Here is a 22,862-nt window from a genome sequence, read left to right on the forward strand (position 1 = left end):
TTTGACACGCAAGAATGGAATGAAATCCAATTTATTAGTTGATTTAGTCACACTCTCCATTTAAATTTTCATTTCATTCCTTTCTTAAATCATTCCATTCCGCAAACCAAACATGCAAATGATGGAGTTCTCTCTGATTGCACATACTGCAGATGCATTCTTGCCATTTGTTGATTCCCGTGAATAATCGTCAATGGATGAAATCAATATTACCATTAAAGAAGCTGTTCTATATATCCATAGATTCCAGAAAAATATAAATTATTTGGAATAGTAAATTAGTGTGCCACTTGCCATTTCCAAGCAGCAAATACAACAACCAAGCATCAACCTTGTGAAAAAGAGATGTCAGATGTTCTTAAAATGGATATGCTGAAAGATTTGGTAGGGGTCCCCAAAACGGATAAAATTTTATTGTCATCTATAAAGCACATATTGGGGCCTGATGTTTTTATTTGGAAGCTTTCCATTAAAGGAAAATTTTCAATTGCCTCAACTTGGGAGGTGATAAGAATTAAAGGGGAGCAGTACTCGTGGATGGAGTGGGTCTGACATAAACTATTACCTAAGAAAGTTTCCATGTGTATGTGAAAAGCCATGTTCCAATGTCTTCCTGTAGATGAGAGAGTGCAGAAACTGGGAGTTGATATGATCTCTTGTTGCAACTACTGCTTGGATAAAAAAAAGGAATCTCTCAATCATGTTCTGAGTACAGGATCCATCGCAAGTATGGCTTAGAAGAGAGCAGCATCTGTCTTGGGAATACTAAATTTTGATGATGAACCTTGGAGGGTGAAAATTAGTAGATGATTTAGATGTACCAAAAAGTCCACCCAAAAAGGTACGATCAACGGTTTGTTACCTACTATAATTTCTTGGAGACTATGGCTCAGACGTTGTAAAGCCCACATGGAAGATAAGTATGAGTCAGGAAATGCAATTTGGTTATCGGTTTTCGCTCGCAAAAATTGCAGAAGGCGTGAAGGGTACCCTGCCTGCTATTGATAAGAATTTATTGGAAGAATTCCAAGTGAAAACAATAACTCCGAATGCTAGAACTCCTCAAAAAGTAGTCTGAGAAAAACCTCCTGTAGGTTGGTTGAAGTTAAATATAGATGGCTTGTAGAGGAAATCCATATTTTTGTGGTGTTGGTCGTTGTGGTATCATCTGTGACTCATCAGGTAATGTTAAGGTCGTTTTCTCCAAAAAATTTGAGTCAAGTATTAACAATGAAATGGAGTAGCAAGCTCTTACTAGTGGTGTTCAGCTCTATAAAGAGTTGGGATATCAGAATATTTGTATTGAAAGCGACTCAGGATTGGCGGTGGGTTGGATCACATATGGAATTTGCTCTTCCTGGTACTTATGGGACTTTTGGCAATTGTTAGAAGAGGAGCTATAAGGTCTTCAGTTCTCTATAAAGCATCAATTTAGATAAGGTAATCAGGTGACGGATTACTTGGTTCGTCAAGGCAAGGGAGGCAACACGAGGAGATAGTTTGTAGATAATGAGATCCTGAGTAAAATGAGAGATCTAATTCATATGGATGACTATTCCAAGCCTTCGTCTTTAATTTTAATCTTTTGGCTCTCCTATGTTTTCCTCAGGTTTTTGTTTTGCAAGTATTTGTCTTCAGTTTGTAAGTCATTCGTTTTTATTTGTATTTGTTTTTGAATTCATTTGGACTTGTTTAGTTTGTTTTAATTGATTAATGATGCGGGTTTTGATAGACTTGTTTTGGTTTTGGTGTCTAGACTAGTTTTGTTAGTTTTTTGTAAATCCCTTGTGGCATATTTGTAACCCCAGTAAATCCGCTATCAATAAAGTTGAGTTTTTCTTTTTTAAAAAAAAAAATTCTCCCTGCCAGAAAATATGCTCTTGCCTTTCAACCTCGTGCACAAACTGGGAATGAAGAATTAGTCCACAGTATTTCAATGAACAAGAAAAGACCTTACAGGCACAATTGTCAATACGATTTTCCACAGCAATGAACTGGTTTAGCATGCATATAGCATGGAAATATGCGATACAATTATTCAATAATGCATCTCAAAGGTGACTTATATATAGCTCAGTCATGCCATGGTCCTGCCGTTTTCCCTTCAATGGACATCAACCTTTTGATAGAAGCACATAAGAAATTGCAAAGAAAATGGTAAAACCACACAAAAAAAAAAACACAACTAAATCAAATCAAGAGGATTAATGCTTGCAAAAGAAAAGTGGAAATATTTTTTCTTCGATCATGTGAAGTTGAACAGCCTGCAACCATGGAAAAAGGGCAATTTGTACACTATGCTCTACATGAAATTTATGCTCGTTTGGCTTATGGAATGGAAGGTGGGAGTGGAATATAGCAGATAATTTAGAAAGAAAAGGTGTGCCATTTATGGAAAATCAATGAATGACTATTCTCAAATCAGTGACGGACTATTCTCAAGTCCCACCGTGGGAATGTTCACTCCTATATTACGTTGACTATAAAATTTTGCAAAACAAATGTAACATTAATATTTTGCTTTTCATGAGCTCACTAAGAAAAAATGACTACAAGAAATGCATCAATTTGATGTGATACGTAAAAAATGGAAAAGTCAATGAATGACTATTCACAAACCTCATCATGAGAAATATTACTCTTATATTATTGAAATTAGTGTATTCCCAAAAGGGAGGTGAATTGGGTATTAAAAATATTTATGACTAATTTAAGCATTTCGCTGATTCACCACAAATCATATCCAATTCAATGTACACGCATATATGTAAAATAATTTTAACAATGAAAACAAACATACACGTGTCTAGTATATCTTATTTAAATCAAATGTATGTATGCAAATAATTATGACATTAAATGAACATTCATACACATGCGGTCTTTAAAGTGCAGGAATTTAAATAAGATAGAGAGACACACACACACGATATTTATCAAGGTTCGGCCAAACCAGCCTACGTCCCCGCCTTGGACATACCCCCCAAGGATTATACTATCCCTGCTCATTTAAACAAACGGAGTAGAAGCCGTTACAACCTCTCCTTACAGGGCAAGATAAACGCCAACTCAATTACCAAGCTGAGTCCAACTAGTCTCTCTTACAGGTAGAACACAACCCAGTTCAATTTTCGGACTGAACCCAACCGGTCTCACTTACAAGGCTAAGACTCTCCAATTCAATTAACGGGCTGAATCCAACCGATACAATAAAAATCATTTTTGTACATATAAATGCTTCTGAAACATACAAACAGAAATGCACATATTAAAACTCAAATACATACACTCTAATATGATATGAAGTATACTCAGTAGAGTATGAGTGTTTTCAAATAATATTTGCACAAATAAATATGTGTGTATAGATATAATCTCCAACAAAGATTTTTACAAATAAAAACGTTTGGAGAATTTGGAGCTTAAGCTCAAGAAAAAATAAATAACTTCTCCCAAAAATATTTATCATGAAAATAACCGGGAGAAACTCAAACAATACTCTCAAAAATGATTTTCAAAGATTAAATGCTAAGTAAGAGTATATGCAAATAAAATGCCCTAAATAAAATACTCTCCTCAAAAATGATTTTGAAATAAAAGTATGAAAGAGAGTTTGAGAGATTTGTATAAAAGATTTTACCCCAAAAGAATGATTTTAACAATGAAAAACGTTTTGGAAAACTTTGATTAACAATAGATTAAAGAAAAAATTTAGGTTAATCAAAGTTGTTAATCTAAGCAAATGAATGAGTATTTATAGTTTTTCTGAAAAATATAACCGTTGGGGATACAATGGGAATTTTGGTAAAGATTAATAGGGCTTAATTAAAATTAACCCTATTTATCCGCGATAAAAATTTGCCGAGAGGTTCGGTCGACCGACGGATAGGTTCGGTCGGCCGAGCACTCACAATAGCACATAGGCAAGTTTTCTAGTTCGGTCGACTGTGGCCAATGGCCGGTCGGCTGAGCCAGGCAATTTCCTCGAGGCTTCATGGTTTCAGTCGCCCGGTAAAGGGTTTGGTTTGCCGAGATTGAACTTCGGTCGACCGAGAGTCTTTTGAACTAATAGTTTGGTCGGTCGGGGCAGGAAGAAAAAGTCAAGTTATATGGTCAGTCGACTAAAGCTTTAATTTTGGTCAATTTCTCAGTTCGGTCGACTAAGGTGATTTGAACTGGAATGGTTCAGTCGACCGAGGCTTTTAATTAAGCCTAAAACACCCAACGTCGGTCGACCAAAGTATTTGTAAGCCCTAATTTGACCCTAAAGCAATTCAAAAAACTTTGTATAATTTTAGTCTTTTTAGAAAAAGATTTTTGGTGAAATGTTAGGTGTCCTATAGTCAACTTATGGTCATTTGAGCATTTAAACATATCATGTAGATGCATGCATTATTATAGACCAAAGTAATAAAAACTTAAATGCATTACAAATATAATTAAATATCTTCTTTATCTTCTTTGCTCCTCTTCATGGAAAAAACCAGATGTATGAGTTTTATGCATCTTTATGGCTTCCATTTTCATTCCCTTATGTGTGTTAAATTAATGAACCTGTTCACGTGCTAAATACACACATAAGTAACTTTTGCTTTGTCAGTATCAAAACAGGGATTTGACTAATCCAACATACATTATTCTATGTTGGTTGGAGTAACACAAACTTTTGTATGGTCATTTTCTTAAGAATGACACCCTGCTTTGTAAACTATTTCTATCTCTATAGAATGACTCTTTTTTGCAAAACAAATGTAACATTAATATTTTTCTTTTTCACATGCTTGCCTAAGAAGAGAAAAAAGGACTGCAATGCATCAATTTGATGAGAAATGTAAAAAACAATCATGATTATGATTATACATCATTCAAACAATCATGATTATGACTATACATCTTTACTTAGTTAAAGGATAATATTCAATGAATGAGGCATGTTGCCATCTAATTGGGTTCTCATCCAAACATTGTAGGCAATTATGGCAATATTCACTTACTCTCTGTAGCAATACAATACCTACAGATGATTCTGAAAAATTAAGAAAAGTGTGATTTCTTGAAAGAAATAATAAGAGTTTAAGAGTTTGTATCTAGTATTTCAAGGATACTTAGAAATGTATCATCTTAACAATTAATTTTGAGGCAGTGGTTCCGTAGCCCAGAACTAGGGCAAGACACCACATGAATATTAACCATATTCAAATTGGCTGATCATGAAAAAGCGATATTAAAGCCTCCATAAAAGGATGGCAAGATGAATATTTCAAAATAAAAAGAAAATGATATATCTTCCTCGAAAACAAACATTTGAGAAGTAGAAGAAGAATTACTTGTTTATGATAACTTTGTCAAGATTTGATTAGAATGAATGACATAACTTGAAGATAGGTCCCTTCCTCTATTTATAATACAAATTAAATACATTCTAATGACAATAATACCCTTACTAACTCTTACTAATTAACATACTAACACAATCAATAATAATAATACTGAAAGACATATATAACCTCTTAACACTCCCCCTCAAGTTAGAGCATAAATGTCATATGCTCCTAACTTGCTACAAATGAGTTTAACACGAGCACCCCCCAACTCTTTGGTAAACAAATCTGCAAGTTGTATGTCTGACTTCACTTAAGTGGTTGTAATGAGCTTTTGCACAAGTTTCTCCTAAACAAAGTGGCAATCAACTTCAATGTGCTTCATCCGCTCATGAAAGACCAAGTTGGAGGCAATATGAAGAGCAACTTGATAATCACACATCAACTTCATAGGCTGAGAATTTAAAAAACTCAATTCTTCGAACATGTTCTTCAACTAGACAAGTTCACAAGTAGTGTGAGTCATAGCTCTATATTTTGATTCAACATTTGACCTTGCCACCATAGTTTGTTTTTTACTCTTACAAGAAACAAAATTACCACCAGCCAAGATATAGTATCCGATGATGGATCTTCGATTGGAAGGCCATCGAGCCCAATCTGAGTCCATACATCCACAGATATAAGTGTAACACTGATCACAATATAAAAGACCTCTCCTAGGTGCACCTTTGAGATATCTCAAGATTGCAAATTACTGCATCCCAATGACTTGTCCTCGGAGAATCTAGAGATTGACTCATAACAATTGTTGCAAAGGATATATCCAGCCGAGTAACTGTGAGATAATTTAAATTTCCAACAAGACTCCTATATTGTCCAAGATTAGGTAGCAATTCACCCATATATAGCATTAACTTGCTGTTAGGATCCATGGGTGTATCAACTGATTTAGATCCCAACAAGACAATTTCATCCAATAGATCAAGAACATACTTCCTTTGTAACACAACAGTTTTGATACGAGATCTAAATACTTCTATACCCAAGAAGTATTTCAATGGTCCTAAATCTTTGGTCTGAAACTTAGTCTGTAGAAAATGTTTGAGACTCTGAATACCTTTATCATCATCACTTGTAATAACAATATCATCCACATAAACAACAATAAGGATCCTACCCAATAAAGTATTACGATAATACACGAAATGATCTACAGCACACCGTCAAAGGCCAAACCCAATGAAGTATCATCATTAGTGTGATTGCTTGAAAGAAATAATAGGAGTTTAAGAGTTTGTATCTTGTATTTCAAAGATACTCTAGAAATTTATTATCTTAACAAGTAATTTTGAGGTAGTCGTTCCATAGCCCAAACAACTAGGGCAAGAAACCACATAAATCTTAATCATATACGAATTAGCTGATCCTGAAAAAGCCAACCCCATATTAACGCCTTCTTAAAAGGATGACAAGATGTACACTTCAAAATAAGAAGAAAATGATGTATCTTCCTTGAAAACAAACATTCGAGAAGTAGAAGAAAAAATACTTGTTTGATAACTTCAAGTAGACTAATTAAATATCCCACCGTTCTAGAAAATATTGCACATTTGCACATTAGGGTTGCTTCCACACTTCCAGGTAATAAATAAATGCACCTATAATTATTTTTTTGGTACAAACACCTTGCACAGTTTGGCCTACTGCATTAGCATTTTGGGGTTATTTTACAGTCATGGATATAGTTAGGCCTACAAGTACATTGTATTTGCTTTCATTTTGAGTCATCAAGCCAAGAGAAATTTGTGAGGCGTGGTCACCACTCACTAATGTTGTTATTGTACATTGTTGTTTATCCAGGAGCAGCTATTAACTTGGTTACTCTTGCTAAATGTTAACTGGATACAATTTTATGGGAGTCCTTTTTACTGCATTCCCTTTACATGTTACATGCTATAGCAGCAAATGTTGTTATTTGAACATGATAAAAATACTAACTTTCAAAATTTATCCATAGCCAGCTGAACTCATCCCTCCAACAATTAGCAGAATTACAAACTTACTGACTGTAAATTTGGTGGTAAATATAAAAAAGAATCAGGCATCCATATCGTTTGGCCGAGGATTTTCATTGAAGTCTATGAAAGTTATATAATAAAAAATTCACAATTTTATTGCTTTTATTTAGGGGGCAAATGGCTACATTTTTCAAGAATAATACCAAAACAGAATATATAGTGTTTTTTCAGGTAATGCTACTGGGAAATATCCAAGAGGATAATGTAACATTTAATGGATTCTAATTAGTCAAATGCATCTCAAAAACTCATTTGAGAATCTTTAAAATACTCATTTGAGAATCTTTAAAATACTCATCTAATCATAGATCAAAATGCATTTTTAAGAAGCCAGCATTTGGCACAGCCTTTTGGCTACCCAAATATTTTTCTCATGTAGTTCTCATTATTGTTATTCTTGTTTTTGGAGCTTTTGATACATTACCCTTTTCCTTTAAGTTCATAATAATATTTGTATTGAGTATAGAGTAGGTAGATAAAGCCAAGATCTCTAAACAAGGGGAGAAAATATGATATATGTTGATGATATAGGAGAGTCAAAACCATTAAATATTAGGCAACCTTGATTCTTCAATGTTTTGAATACAGCCTTTACACCTTCCACAACATCTAGCTTCATTTTGTAGATGCTGTATTAAAACCTACGTCAGCAAGGATATGATCAAGGCTATTAGTTCCCTTTTTCTCATCTCAAAATTAGATCATTTCCAAGCTTACACACTTCCTAAAATTGACTGAACAACTGAAGTTGCAGAGAAAAAGGTTATAGAGGGGATTTAAATTTAGTAAACTAATAAAAATTCCTCTATGAGAAGGGCTAGACTTTGGCTGACCACTAACCAAATAAAATACAAGTGCTGACAAGATTTTAAACAGTGCAGGAAGGAGCATTTCTAAAGAACTTACAATGTGGTTGTTGAAAAAAAAAAGCCAGCTGAGAACAATACATGCTGATTTAAATTATTAAATTGCTATGATAAGCTTGCCATCAATATTCTGAGCAACATTACTTCAAAATAGTTTTGGGCATCAGGTACTTGAAGCAATGGGTTGAAAGAACCTAAAATAAAATAGGAAGCTGATGATTTTTCAAAAAGCTTTTGAGATTGCATGGGCTTTTAGTAGTTAATCCAAATTCATCTCTTTTCTGTAGTCAGCTTAGAATAGCTCGAATCATATAACACAGTTTTATTTTTCCTTTAGGAGACTATATGTGCTAATCTTTTTATACTTCATACTGAAGAACTCATCATCAATCTTTTTCACCCTAATCATGTTCGAGCTAGATAGCTAGAGAAAATTATAAAACTAAGGGTAAATCTAGATAATTACATCTAACTGTAATCAAATATTCTTAAGCTAGATATCATTTATGCTTTGTTTCTACAACCATCGACCTTAAGCTCTTGGCTATCATTACAGTACTCAAATTTTCCATGCATGGGATTCTCCCTTCTAAATATGACCTGAGTTCTGCTTCCACTGTTCTACTGATTCCCCAAGTCCACATGCATATTAATATGTTTATGGTTCTTAAAGTCAAGGGTTCTACTAAGCTTGGGCTGTTTGTTAGATGAGTCAGCAAAAGAAGATCTTGTGAAGAGATGTTTATGGGAAAATTCAAACTTGGAGATATACTTGCCGGAGATGCTGAAAGAATAAAAAGACAGAAGATAGAAGATCCTTTTATTGCCTTGCCAAACACCTCTTTCACCTAAATTTTGACATCACATTTTTTTTGTGAAAGTCAGCGCTGTGCATACCAACATATTGTATTTCTATATTCGTTTGGTGGTTAATATTTGGAGGACCCCCAACGCAAGGTTTTGAAGATGGGGTTATAGTGAAAGTTTTGACTTCAGATAGCGTACTGAAACATATGATCAACTAAACTATCTGATAGGTATGTTAATTCATCAAGTTTGGGCTTTCATCAAATAAAATATTTTCTATTGAAACTTTACGATGGTTGGTTGGGAACATTCCACTGCACACGCTTGAGGCTTGGGGCTTTTTATCACGGGGAATCAGATAATATTAATTATAAAATTTTATTAAGCTCGTATCCTTCATAGGTTGGGTCATAGAATAGACTTCTGGACAACAAGTTTTTTCAGAGGTTGGGTCATAGACTACTCTTTTCCAGATGCAATTGTACTTCTACACGACTGTTGGGATTCCTTTTCAACACAATGATAGTTGCTCTGGCCGTCTATGCACTTTTACGGGGTAAGCTTTACCTAGCCCTCAGTTGCCATTAATAGCCTAATGTCCAACACCAAGCTAAGGGAAGCCTGGTGAACGTAATAACAAAAAATTAAATGGACAGAGGAAAAGTGACTGAAATTAAGTTCAATTGCAAAGAGATATTTATTTGACAAAGGAGGACGCATGTGTTTAACAGAAAGAAATTTGAAAAGAACCCTATAAAATTTGGATGAATAGCTTATATAATAGAGGGAAAAAATATGGTACATTTTTTCAAGTTAAAAAAAAAGAAAGTGGAGATAGTCTCCATATTAAACTTCAAGCCAAAGAGGGAAAAAATATGGTAGATTTTTTCAAGGAAAAAAACGTAAGTGAAGATAGTCTCCATATTAAACTTCAAGCCGAGCACAAAAGAGTTGCAAAAAATTGAAGGGGGGAAAGAAGTTGCAGAAAAAATAGTAGAAGATAAAGCTGGAAATTGGTAAGCACTTTGAAGAGGAAAGCTCATTGTACAAAAGCAATTGTGACTAGAAGAAAGAATATTACAGTTGAGAACTGGAGACTGAAAGGAAGCTTTGTCCAACAAGTGTAGTGAAGCCAAAAGAGGAGAAGGCATCACTAGATACCCATGCTTAAAAGTTGAATGACGCATGTATGTTGTATGGAATTTCTAGCAAAAACACCCTCACATATCTGTGCTTTTATTATGACTAGTAAATGTGTCATGTGCTTTGCACATGATTGTAAGTGACTAATATTATATGAAATATTATTATAATTTTTACTAAATTTTAAATATATTGTTTAGACAAACTAATAACATAGTCATAATTTAGTTTTAAAATGTTCGAGTATAAAATATTCAAATTTATACATAAAAATTTATAGATATTTTAAAACTATAATATGCATATGACTACTATAAGGACTATAGATGGAGAAACTAGAGAATTTCCAATTACCATAGGTGTACGTCAAGGATCTGCTTTGAGTCCTTATCTTTTTGCTTTAGTGATGGACCAATTGACTAGGAGATTTCAAAAGGAGGTTCTATGATGTATGTTGTTTGCAGATGATATTGTATTAATTGACGAAACTAGGGACGGAGTAGAGGCTGAATTAGAATTATGGAGAGAAGCTTTGGAATCTATAGGCTTTAGGATAAGTAGAAATAAAACAGAATATATGAAATGTAATTTTAGTAATGATAGGAGGAATATTAGAGACAAAATTAAATTTGATGATGAAGAAATAAATAGCACTAGTAGATTTCGATGCCTTGGATCTACTATGCAAGTTGTTGAGAAATTGAAGATGATGTAATGCATAGAGTTAAAGCAGGTTGGGTAAAATGGAGAAGTGCTTCAAGTGTGCTATATGATCGTAGAATACCCTTAAAATTGAAAGGAAAGTTTTATAGGATAGCTATAAGACCAGCTATGCTATATGGATCGGAATGTTGGGCGACAAAGAAACATAATATCCAAAAAGTAAAAGTTACCAAGATAAAAATGCTTAAATGGATGAGTGGTATAACATTGAAAAATAAATTTAAGGAATGAACATATTCGTGGTAAGTTAGGTGTAACTCCTATAGAAGATAAGATAAGGGAGGGACGACTCAGATGGTATGGACACTTGCAACGTAGGCCACATAGTGCACCTGTGAGGAAAAGTGACTTAGTTACTGTGGGGGGCATTAGAAGGGATAGTGGTAGACCTAAAATATCTTGGAAAGAGATAGTGTGTAAGGATTTAATATCCTTGAATCTATCAAAAGAAATGGTTCATGATCGCATAAATTGGTAGAAAAGGATTCATATAGCCAACCCCACTTAGTGGGGCTAAGGCTTGGTTTTGTTGTTGTTGTTGTATAAAAAAAAATTTTCCTAAAAAGTGATAAATTATTTGTACTTTCAAATATGATATATGCATTTATTGTGCTAGTTTTTCTTTTCTTTTCTAGCCAAAAATATAAGGACATATTTCCTTCTTTTTTTTAGTATAGATAAGTAGATATAAATTATTATAGATATGTGTGTGTGTTTGTGTGTATATAGACATTGACAACTTATACTTTTTAACCAAATGATTTTTTTTTTCTTTTATGTTTAAACAAGCTGTAGATATTTTAAATGAGATTTTATCTAATTTAGTTTAATTGTTTAATAATTTATAAATTACTTATTTTTAGAAATATTCGGAATTACTTTCAAAGGATAAAGATATTTTTGCGTTAAATAATTAAATTATTCATACTTCTATATGTAGTATAAATATTTATTTCTTTTTAGAATGTTTGGTCCTACTTCTAAAAGATTAGATAATTATTATTATTATTATTATTATTATGAGCCGCACGCACACACATCTTTGTGACTTTTGAGAGGTTCTTGTTTTTATAATGATATTTATAAATTTCAAAGTCTTGATTTTACAAATGAAAAGTTGTCATGTGTAATTACTTATTAAAAAATAAATTTGTGACTAAAGGATAAATTTGATAATATTCATGTGTTTTAAAATATTTACATATGAACACAACTATTAAAAAAAAACATGCATCTCCTATTGTACATTAAAAGCTAATAGGTAAAAGATATTTAATATATACATATGATACCATCCATAAAATTTCAATATTTGATTTTACTAGCTATACAAAATATATACGAACATCATTCAATCTTATAAAATTTCAAGTTAATTTCAACATAGATAAATTTGATAATTTTACACTGAATTAACTTGAATTTTTGTTAAAAAGATTCATTCAAGGGAAAAGTAAAACAGCCAATAACAAATTAATTCTCAGAATTGTCATGATCCTTTTAATTCCTAAACTTTTAGTAAGAAGGAATAACCCCACTAAAAAAGATAATTTCATCTTATAAACATTGAATAATGAAAAAAAAAAAAGAAAAAAGATTTGCATAACTAATAATAGATTTGCAAAACTATTCAGAAAAAAATTAGTTGTTTAGAACATAAAAATTATTTAATAACATGAAAAAACTGAGAATTTAATTAAACCAGCGTTTGAGCATATGAAAATAAAATAGTGCGCAGACAATAAGAATCAGCATAGGAAAATCATACAAAATATGAAAATTAGAAAATTAGTATATGCATAATGATTTTGGTCATACTTGCATTCCCACTATCATAAAATTATATTACTTGAGTTACCCAGCAGCGACAGGCTCATTCAGATGCCATTCGGTTTCTGATTCCTATGGATGACTCCACCCGTCATGGTGAATTCTCACGAGTTCCCCAGCAACAACGGGCCCGTTCAGATGACGATTATTTCTGATTCCCATGGTCGACTTTACCACCAGCAATTTTCTGATTCCCATGGACAACTCGGTCACCGGTGAGTTCCCAGCAGTGACCCAATTGCACAAAAACTAAAAGTATGGCTCTTTCCCTTACATTTTCTGCAATATCCTATCTCTTTTTAATCTGTTGGCTTTTGGGTTTCTTTAACAGGAAAAGACTTGGGGTAAAAAAAAATTAAGAGTGGAGGTTTGGGTTTTCTGGGTGTCAATACTCAAGCATCCATGGGGGAAGAAGTAGATGGAGTGGGATGATGAAATGGGGACTGCTTGTGCAAATCTTTAGGAATAAATGAGACCAAAAAAAAAAAAAAACAATGAAGGGAAGTATGAAACTTTGGAGAACTTATTTAATGTCTTGGATCAATGATTCCACCTAATTTTCTCCACACAATAGATGAATGGCAATCATTATACCCCATTAGTCATTGTTCCGACTCTCACTCATTCTCCTTCCGTTTTCCCATGTGTGGTGTGGCTAGTGTCGAGCGAGAAAAAAATTGACAATGCAACCCACTAATAGTAATTTATCAAACAATATGAAAATTATAAATAAAACCAGCAAAATTAGAAATTTAACCTGCTTATGAAATCATGAAACCGAAAAATTGCCTACTGGAAGTTGGATTCCTTTTGTATTTGTTGAAGCCAAATATTGAGATAGAGTAATGTAGGAGGAAGGAGGAAGTTTTGGAAGAGGTTGAGCAGAGAAGTTTGTAAGGTATTTTTTTTGTATTCGAAGTAGTGGGTGGTTAGGGGGTAAGTTTCTGTAAATTTAATTATGAATTGAAGGGTGTATTAGGTAATGAAAGACCAGACCAAAAAAGGAGGAATTCCCTTTCTATTAGTAGAGATTATTATTATTATTATTATTATTATTTGTTCCACTTCTTTTTTTATCTTATTTGTGGGGGGCCAAGGCCCATCCCAGCATAGGAGAACACCCAAGCCCATGCCAACCCTCATATGGGCAAAAAATTCTAGTCTATAAGTTGGGCAACATGGTTCAAGGGCCATCCCAAGGCACTGCCTAAGGACTTTGGCTTGGTTGGAATCTGGAGGCACAGTCCATGATAGATAATAGGCTTATGACCAACTATTCAGTTGGTCCCATATTGGCCTGCCAATGAAATGAATGAACCATTTTCAACCATTAACAGTAGCAACCAACTCAAAAAAATAAAGAACTTGAGCAATGAATTTAGATTGCAGGACTGAAATAGATTTTTTTTTTTTTTTTAAATTTACTAACATCTTACCAACACAAACAGTAACACAGTGTTTGAGACTCAGATTTGGAACCTTTGATTTGGAAGTGTGTGGATTTGGACAAAACATAATTCAAAATGTGTATTGAGTTTGGTTGAATTTCACAATGTTTAGTCTAAGATTCAAATTCCATGTGGCCAAACACAAAGATTTGGATCACCAAGAGACTGTTTTCTAAATGATAAAATGGATGTCTAAAACCAAAGTATGGCTGCTGTTCTGCAATTTTGTTTAGGCTGAAGCGCTGCTGCACATTCAACCTACAGTTGATTCACCATAGTAATAATTTGTGAAACCTCCTATTAATACCCTTAGAAGACAATAATCAGGGAACTTCCAAGTCCAAATAATAATAATAATAAATTAAAATAAATAATAGTAATACAAATAATAATAAAACTTAACCCAAGAAAAACAATGCAAAATGCAAGGAGAACAAGATGTCCTCTAAAAAACAACAAAAGAGAAGCTTAATCAATTATATAAGAACTACCCTCCAATCTCTTTGATGGTTGGGCAGCAACAACCCCCAAAAGAACCCAAATTAATGAGCCCAAAAAGAGCAAGAAACACAACTCATTCCCACAACAAATGAGGGGAAGCTGTGCAATCCTTGAAAATTCTTCAATTCCTCGTAATCCAAAGGGTCCACAAGTTTTCAAAAACTACGCACTTCCGTAAGGCTTCTCCTTTTTCAGTTTTGCCAAAACCCCAATATCTCACTCACAAAAATCCCCCAACAACCCTATGAAGTCACCTGAGCTTCACCCAAACAAGATAAGAGAGCAACCTAAAGAAAGTTTGCCGCCTGAAAGTGAAGGAAGACGCGTGCATATGTTTTATTTGGAATCGCAGCACATGGAACAAATATCAAGGTTGAGGGCCTTCTAGGGTCTTTTACTCTATAACAAGTCACGCATATTTAGTCCATAGTGAGACAGTCTAAACAATACCTGAGTCTTAAAAGGTACCTAAACCTTCCAATGATTTGGCTCCATGGAAAAAATTAGAAAAATGATTGGTGGAGAGAGATTTGAGAGATGAAGGAGAAAGGATTTCGTAGTAAAGAGACCTGAAAAATTCCCCCTCCCAAACAAACTCTCTCATCACGCCTATTTGAAGGAACAAAATAATCCCGAACATTGAGCAAGGTGGTGAGTTCATCAACCTCTCTTTCATTAAGATTCCTAATTAAATGAAAATCAAGAAAGATCTCCAAAGAAAAGAAAGAGTCGATTGGCGCATTTGAAGAGTGGAAATACCAAAGAGACGGTGCACCATCATCCCTAGCAACCTCTAACAACCCCAAGGATCCTCCTTAAACTGACCTCTATTGCCATTACCCACTCTGAATTGGGTAAGAGGAAAGAATAAGCAAGTAACCCAAGGGGCAAACTTCCAAGGGCTTGCATGACGAACAATGCCTATTCCTCTAATTTCACATGCATTTCAATGGAATATATACTTTTTGTCACCTTGTGCCACAGGGAATTAACCTCTAAGGGGAGAATTGAAAAAATTGATATGTTCGTGTTTAAGGAATTCACATGTTTATGCAACAGAAATTCATGTAGAGTTTGCATTATAATCTAGGATAACATAGCTCACTTTAGAATAACAGAAACTATGACCCATCAAAAGAAAACAAATGCATGAACAAGATTTGAAAAGAAATAGAGGAATGAAGGGAAGGAGCATCATCAATAAAATACAATAAAGTCAAATCCAAACTGATGTCCTAAAACAAATAGTCAATGGTTAAAAAAACTTTTGATTCTTTGCATGTACAAATGCACACAGAGGATTAAAGTATGCCAAAAATGAACTAAAACTTAATTAGTTAGAAACCCTTTACGCCTTCTCTCACCTATTTTCCCGGGGGAGGTGGGGAGGAGTTGCGAGGGAGGACAACTTGCTCTAGATAAGGAATATTAGTGTTCAAAAAAAAGAGGAAGAAGAAATAATTAATGTTGCAGTTTATGGTTAATTCATGTCTAGCAAGTTGAAGTATATAGTATTTCAAAAAAGTTTAATTTACTGTCTTAAGGAGAAGAGAGAATGAAATATCTCACCCTCGAAACTGGCTCAGCCAAGCAATCAGAACCAGAGAAGTGACAAAGCAACTTGTAGAAGACAATTTAGAAATTCAAGCTAGTTGATATTGAATCAGAACCAAGTGTTTAAATTCAATCCAAAGAATTGACAAAATAAATTGTAGAATCAAGATTGGATTAAATAACTGAAAATAAAAGCATCTATGGTGATCTGCAGACCTTCGGTGGTACAGTGCCTATGCTTCTAACGCGCGCGCAGAGCAGTGAGAAAAAGCTTGCACATAATGGGGAGCAAACAAAGGGGATTATTTTCCATATCATAAATCCTTGCAGGTTTGTTTCACTAGCAACAGCAAATGAACAGCGAATGACTATTTCCAAGGGGAAAAAAAAAAGAACAATGAAAATAAACAACAATCAAATTCCACATTAACAGGAAGGAAGCGAATGCATCCGTATCTTTTAAACAAAAACGAATCAATAAAGGGATCAGAAAGGCCGAGAAGCTCAAAATCTAAATTCGATACGGACACCAAAAGAATTGAGACACTCACCTCAATTGAGTTGCCAATTGTAATTAACAAAGAATAACTTGAGAATGAAGAGAACTTTCTCCGCACAGTTTCTGGGCAACCAAACAACTTTTTTTCACGGAAAACACATAAAGAATTATGCCGCAAGTGGGAGTGTTGGGCTTGGCCCCTTGGTTGGATTGTTGAAAGACACCGCTGAGATCGGAGAGTCGAGAGAGCTTTGTGGATATTTCAATTACAATAAACCGGTTTTGTAGAGAGTGCCCTCACAGATTGGAGAATTGATTGGCGGTGGGCACGCCTTCAACGTGTTACATGTACTCCACAACAGTTTTTTTTTTTTTTTTTTGGTTAAAAATAATTTTATGATTATTGTTTTATTATCATATCCTTTTAGTTAGATATTATTATTAAGAAAACGACTATATTTTAGAGACTTTAATGTTAATCGTCTCACCTGTGAGTATATAGAGTCAGAGGGGGGTGAATGAACTCTTTTCATGTATTTGGGTTTTTTCTACAAAATATAAATTCTTGACAAGATTGCAAATAATTATATCACAATTTATGAAACGTAAATCAAGCACAAGACATATATAAAAGAGTGAAGGGAGAGAAAGCTTAACACCGATGTTGTTTATGGTGTGACTCCTATACTTCGTGGGGGCTTATAAACAAAAGGAAGAAAAAAAACATATGTGGGTGCAGAGTAGCAGAAAACTCGTCGATGAGTGCCCTATGCTCATCGACGAGTAGATACCGAGAGTAAGAAAATCTCATAGCAAAAGACTCATCGACAAGATGATAGACTAGTCGACGAGTGGGCTTCTTGGACTCGTCAACGAATTCCCTATTCTCGTCGACGAGTGCGTATGGGTTGCGAGAAGAAATTCAAATTTTGAATTTGAATGTTGGGGTGGTTGGGTTGTTGGAGGGAAACCTCCGAGGGCTTGTTATATATGTTCTTCTGGGCATATTTTGACATGTAAGAGAGTAAGAGAGGGCTGAGAGAATGAGAGAAGATCATTGTAGTGTGTAATATTTGATATTCATAATGAAATCTCTTGCCAATTGCTCCCGTGGATGTAGGTTTTGTCGAACCACGTAATTTCTGGTGTCGTTGCTCTTATCTTTACTCTCTTTATATTGCTATGGTTATGAAATAATTTTGTATTCACCATTGATATTGTTGCAAATATGTATGTGTGATTCTTTATACAATGTTTATTCTGATGCGCATTGTTGGAAGAGACCCTTATTTTCTCAACAATTGGTATCAGAGCGTGTTGTATGGCCTCTGAATCGAAGGATCTCTTGGTGTAACAATGTTTGGTGAAAGTTTTATATAGAATTCAACCGGATAGCATGGATGCAACGACTTGGAATGAATTGGGAGCAATCATTCGTTTTTGTTTAGCTAAGGACATGTTGTATCACATCATGGATGAGAATTCCCCGGCATTAGTTTGGTGAAAATGGGAATGCCGATATATGTCTAAGGGTTCATCAAAATCTGCAAGTGTGGTGGAGGAAGACTCAGAATGTAGTGATAAAGATATGCTATGTGTTTCATCGGGTTCGGAGTACCTCACGGGTAATTCTTGAATCTTAGATACCGGATGCTTTTATTCTAAAATGGTTTGACATCTACAGGTTAGTTTATACCGGTTGCATTTTGATGGAAAAATGATATTTCATGCAAAATGTTTGTTATTGGAAATGTCAAAATCAAAACGTATAATAGTGTTGTAAGAATTATATGTGATGTAAGGTTTACCTCCTGATCGTGAGGTGGAGTTCGCTATTGATCTGCTGCCATGTAAGGCGTCGATTTCTAAAGCTCCATACTGGATGGCTCCAACTAAACTTAGAGAGTTGAAGAAGCAGTTGCAGAAACTGCTGGACAAGAGCTTTATCAGACTTAGTGTTTCGCCCTAAGGAGCTCCAGTATTGTTCGTGAAGAAGAAGGACGGATCGATGTGAACGTGCATTGATTATCGCGAGATCAACAAGGTAACGGTAAAGAATTGATACTCGTTGCCTCATATAGAAGATCTATTTGACCAGCTGTCGGGAATGCAGGTCTTTTCAAAGATCGATTTACGGTCAGGATATCATCAGGTAAAAGTTAGGACTGAAGATGTTGCGAAAACTGCTTTCTGAACCAGATATGGTCACTACGAGTTTTTAGTTATGTCTTTCGGGTTGACTAACGCTCCGACGGTATTTATGGACCTAATGAACAGAGTTTTCCATGAATACTTGAATCAGTTTTTAGTAGTGTTCATCGACGATATTCTAGTATATTCTAAGAGTTCAGAAGAGCACAGAAACCATCTGAGGTTTGTACTTCAGGTGCTACAGGAGAAGAAGTTGTATGCTAAGCTGAAGAAATGCGAGTTCTGGCTTAATCAGGTCGCATTTCTAGGTCAAGTCATATAGAAGGGTGGTATCTCAGTTGATCCAGGTAAGATAGAAGTAGTGGTTGATTAGGTAAAACCGAAGAGTGTGCAGGATGTTCGGAGTTTCTTAGGACTGACTGGGTATTACTGGCGGTTCGTGGAGGGATTCTCTATGTTGTCTGGCCCTCTGACACGGTTGATGAGGAAGGATGTGAGATTTGATTGGAACAACGAGTGCGAGCATAGTTTCTAGGAGTTGAAACACTGGCTGGTCACCGCTTCGGTTTTAACCATCCCATCTGGGGATGGTGGTTTTGTGATTTACAGCGACGCATCGCTGAAGGGTTTGGGATGTGTGCTGATGCAACAGGGGAAAGTAATTGCTTATGCTTCTCTGCAACTCAAGGAGCATGAGAAGAATTACCCTACACATGATCTGGAGTTGGCAGCAGTAGTATATGCTTTGAAGATTTGTAGACACTACTTGTACGGTCAACAGTGTGAGATCTTCACAGACAATAAGAGCTTCAAATACTTTTTCACACAGAAGGAGTTGAATATGAGGCAGATAAGGTAGTTGGAATTGATCAAGGACTACAAGTGCGTGATTAGCTATCATCTGGGGAAAGTTAATGTGGTAGCTGATGCGTTGAGTCGGAAGTCAAAGCATGCAGCAGTATCTGCAGTAGTGGGTCAGCATCATATTAGATAGGATCTGGAGAGTCTTGGCGTGGAGTTGGTGGATGGTAATCACCAAGCTTTCATTGCTAGTTTGGTGATCTAGCCGACATTATTTGAGAGGATTAAAGCCACACAGGCTGATGATGCGGAGTTAGTTGAGACTGTGGAGAAAATGCGGCAAGGGTTGGCTGCAGATTTTAATATCTCTGAGGGAGGTGTGCTGAGGTTTGGGACCAAGCTGTGTGTTCCAAATGACGAGGGGATAAAGAAGACGATCCTGGAGGAGGCGCATCATTTTTTGTATACGGTATATCTTGGTAGTACGAAGATGTATCAGGATTTGTGTGAATCTTTCTGGTGGAGTGGCATGAAACGGGAGATTGCTCGATTTGTAGAGCATTGTTTGACGTGTTTGCAAGTGAAAGCTGAACATTAGAGGCCAATAGGGCCGTTGTTGCCCTTGAGTATTCCGAAGTGGAAATGAGAGCATATCTCCATAGACTTTGTCATCGGGTTACCACCAGCATTACACAGGCAGAATGTCATCTGGGTAATCGTGGACAGGTTGACCAAATCTGCTCACTTTGTACCAAGGAAGATTAGCTACTCTTTGAGTAGGCTAGCAGATCTCTACATATAGGAGATAGTTAGGATGCACGGAGTACCGGTATCCATTATTTCAAATCGAGGTCCGAGATTCATTTCTCGATTTTGGAAGAGCTTGTAGGAAGCACTGGGGACGAAACTTACTTTAAGTACAGCGTTCCGCCCCCAGATTGATGGACAATCAGAGAGGATGATTCAGATCTTGGAGAATATGTTACGGGCTTGTGTATTAGACTTTGGTGGTAGTTGGATTCAGTTTCTACCATTGGTGGAGTTTGCCTATAACAATAACTTTCAGGCTAGTATCGAGATGGCGCCATTCGAGGCATTATATGGTCAGAGGTGTTAGTCTCCTCTATATTGGGATGAGGTCGGTGAACGGTAGGTATTGGGGTCTGAACTCGTACAATAGGCTTCTGAGAAGGTCAGATTGATCAGGGATAGAATTAAATCAGCTCAAAGTCGATAGAAGAGTTACACTATTGTTCACCGTCATGAGTTGGAATTTGAGGTTGGGGATAAGATATTTTTTAGAATTGTACCGATGAAAGGGGTGATGAGATTCGAGAAGAAGGGAAAGCTGAGCTCGAGGTATATCGGACCATTCAAGGTACTGGAATGAGTGGGTCTGGTGGCCTACAGGATTGTGCTACCCCCAACACTCTCGAGGATCCATAATGTATTTCATGTATCCATGTTGAGGAGGTATGTGTCGGATCCGTCGCATGTGATCAGTTACGAATCCGTAGAGATTGGGGATGCTTTGGCGTATGAGGAGATACCCGTTCAGATTATGGACCACAAAGTTCAGAAGCTGCGTACCAAGGAGATACCATTAGTGAAGGTATTGTGGCGGAATCACACGGTTGAGGAAGCTTCTTGAGAATTAGAAAAGGAAATATGCCGGAAGTATCCGCAGTTGTTCTGAAGTAGTAGTTTTGATAGCAGGGTCGGTATGGGTATGTATGTATGTATGTAATACTTTGTTATGGTCGTAGTATTGTGTGGTTAGTCTCTGGGAGAGTTTTGTAATATTGTGAGCTCCCGAGACAGTGTATGTGTGTAACCATGGTATTCCTCCGCCATAAGTGAGGGAATGTATGTATTTGGGACAAGGCTGCTATGGGGGTGGCCTTCGAATCTTCCTAAGAGTTAGGTATACGTATGGGTATGTAGATGACTAGGTAAATGAGAGATTGCAAATTTTGAGGACGAAATTTTTGTAAGGAGGGGAGGTTGTAAGAACCTAGCCTGAGGTATGTAGACTGAATAAATGAAAAAGAGTAAAACGGGAAATTTTGTAGGCTTCGTCGACGAAGGCCCTCATACTCTTCGTCGCCAAAATTCAGAGTCTCGTCGACGAGGTAATACCAAACGTGTTGTAAAATATCGGAATAGGGTTCATCGTCGAAGGAGCCGGTTCATCAATGAAATGTATGGATGATTCGTCGACAAAGGCGCCATCTTGTCAACAAGGTTGGCCGAGTCAAAGGGGCTATAAATATCCTATTTCATTGCTTCATGGCTAAGTAAGCCAAAACTCTCTCTCTCTCTCTCTCTCTCTCTCTCTCTCTCTCTCTCTCTAGAACTAGCGGGATCTCTCTCTCTCTCTCTCTCTCTCTTCAATTCTTTGTTGTTCGTCGCTTGATTTAATGATCCAACGTTACTGCGTGGATCAGGGGAGGAATCTCTACTTTTTCAGCAGATCGAAAAGTCGTTTCGAGGATTTTGAGGTTTTGACTCAAAATCGAGGTAAGGGTCTAATTTCAGTTTCGTTTTGGTTTATATATAGTAGTAAGAATTATAGTGAAGTACAGTTCTTTGTTGTTTAGGTTTTGGTGACTCGGTTCGTAATTTTGGAGCCGTAGAGTTCGTATTTTGGTATTTCGAGAAAAGGTAAAGGGATTCTGTTTATATCAGTTATTTTTGAAATCGAGGTCAGTAAACTTGCAATTTACGATCATATGTATGTTTTGGTTACTTATTTTGGGAAATCTATCAGATAAAAATGCGAGATTTTCAGGTTACAGTTTTTGGAAAAATTTGGGGGTTTAAGGTATCATCTCTATTTTGTTAAAGAAATCGTATGTTGTATTAAAACTGCAATATTGAGATGACCATACCCATATTTGTATTAAGCTGTATTCGAACTGATAACGATAGTATTTGCTGTATAACAAATAAGTGTGGAATGAACTGTTGTATGTAAATTGTTCCAGGTTTGTAAAATAGTTAGGGGCGGCCAATTACCGTACGCTGATGAGTATAGGAACATGAGTTCCAAAATTGTTTCAGGTTTTGTAAATTAGCTAAGGGCGGCTAATTACCATACGCTGAATCAGCTAGAGACGACTAATTATCGTACGCCG

At 35.7% G+C, this 22,862-nt stretch overlaps 1 long non-coding RNA gene across 2 annotated transcripts; it reads right to left on the reverse strand.

Moving 5' to 3' along the window:
• Nucleotides 1-1,911: 1,911 nt before the first annotated feature.
• LOC131166931 (uncharacterized) lies at nucleotides 1,912-17,091 on the reverse strand. Of its 2 annotated transcripts, none has more exons than XR_009139909.1 (2): nucleotides 16,826-17,091; nucleotides 1,912-2,119 (listed from the first exon to the last, which is right to left on the reverse strand). It is a non-coding gene; the product is annotated as an uncharacterized LOC131166931 (long non-coding RNA). The 2 variants fall into 2 exon arrangements; XR_009139908.1 differs by lacking the exon at nucleotides 1,912-2,119 and adding an exon at nucleotides 16,355-16,642 and having other exon boundaries at nucleotides 16,826-17,090.
• Nucleotides 17,092-22,862: the final 5,771 nt, after the last annotated feature.

This window comes from Malania oleifera, chromosome 10, assembly GCF_029873635.1.
Source record: "Malania oleifera isolate guangnan ecotype guangnan chromosome 10, ASM2987363v1, whole genome shotgun sequence".
Classification (NCBI taxonomy): domain Eukaryota; kingdom Viridiplantae; phylum Streptophyta; class Magnoliopsida; order Santalales; family Ximeniaceae; genus Malania; species Malania oleifera.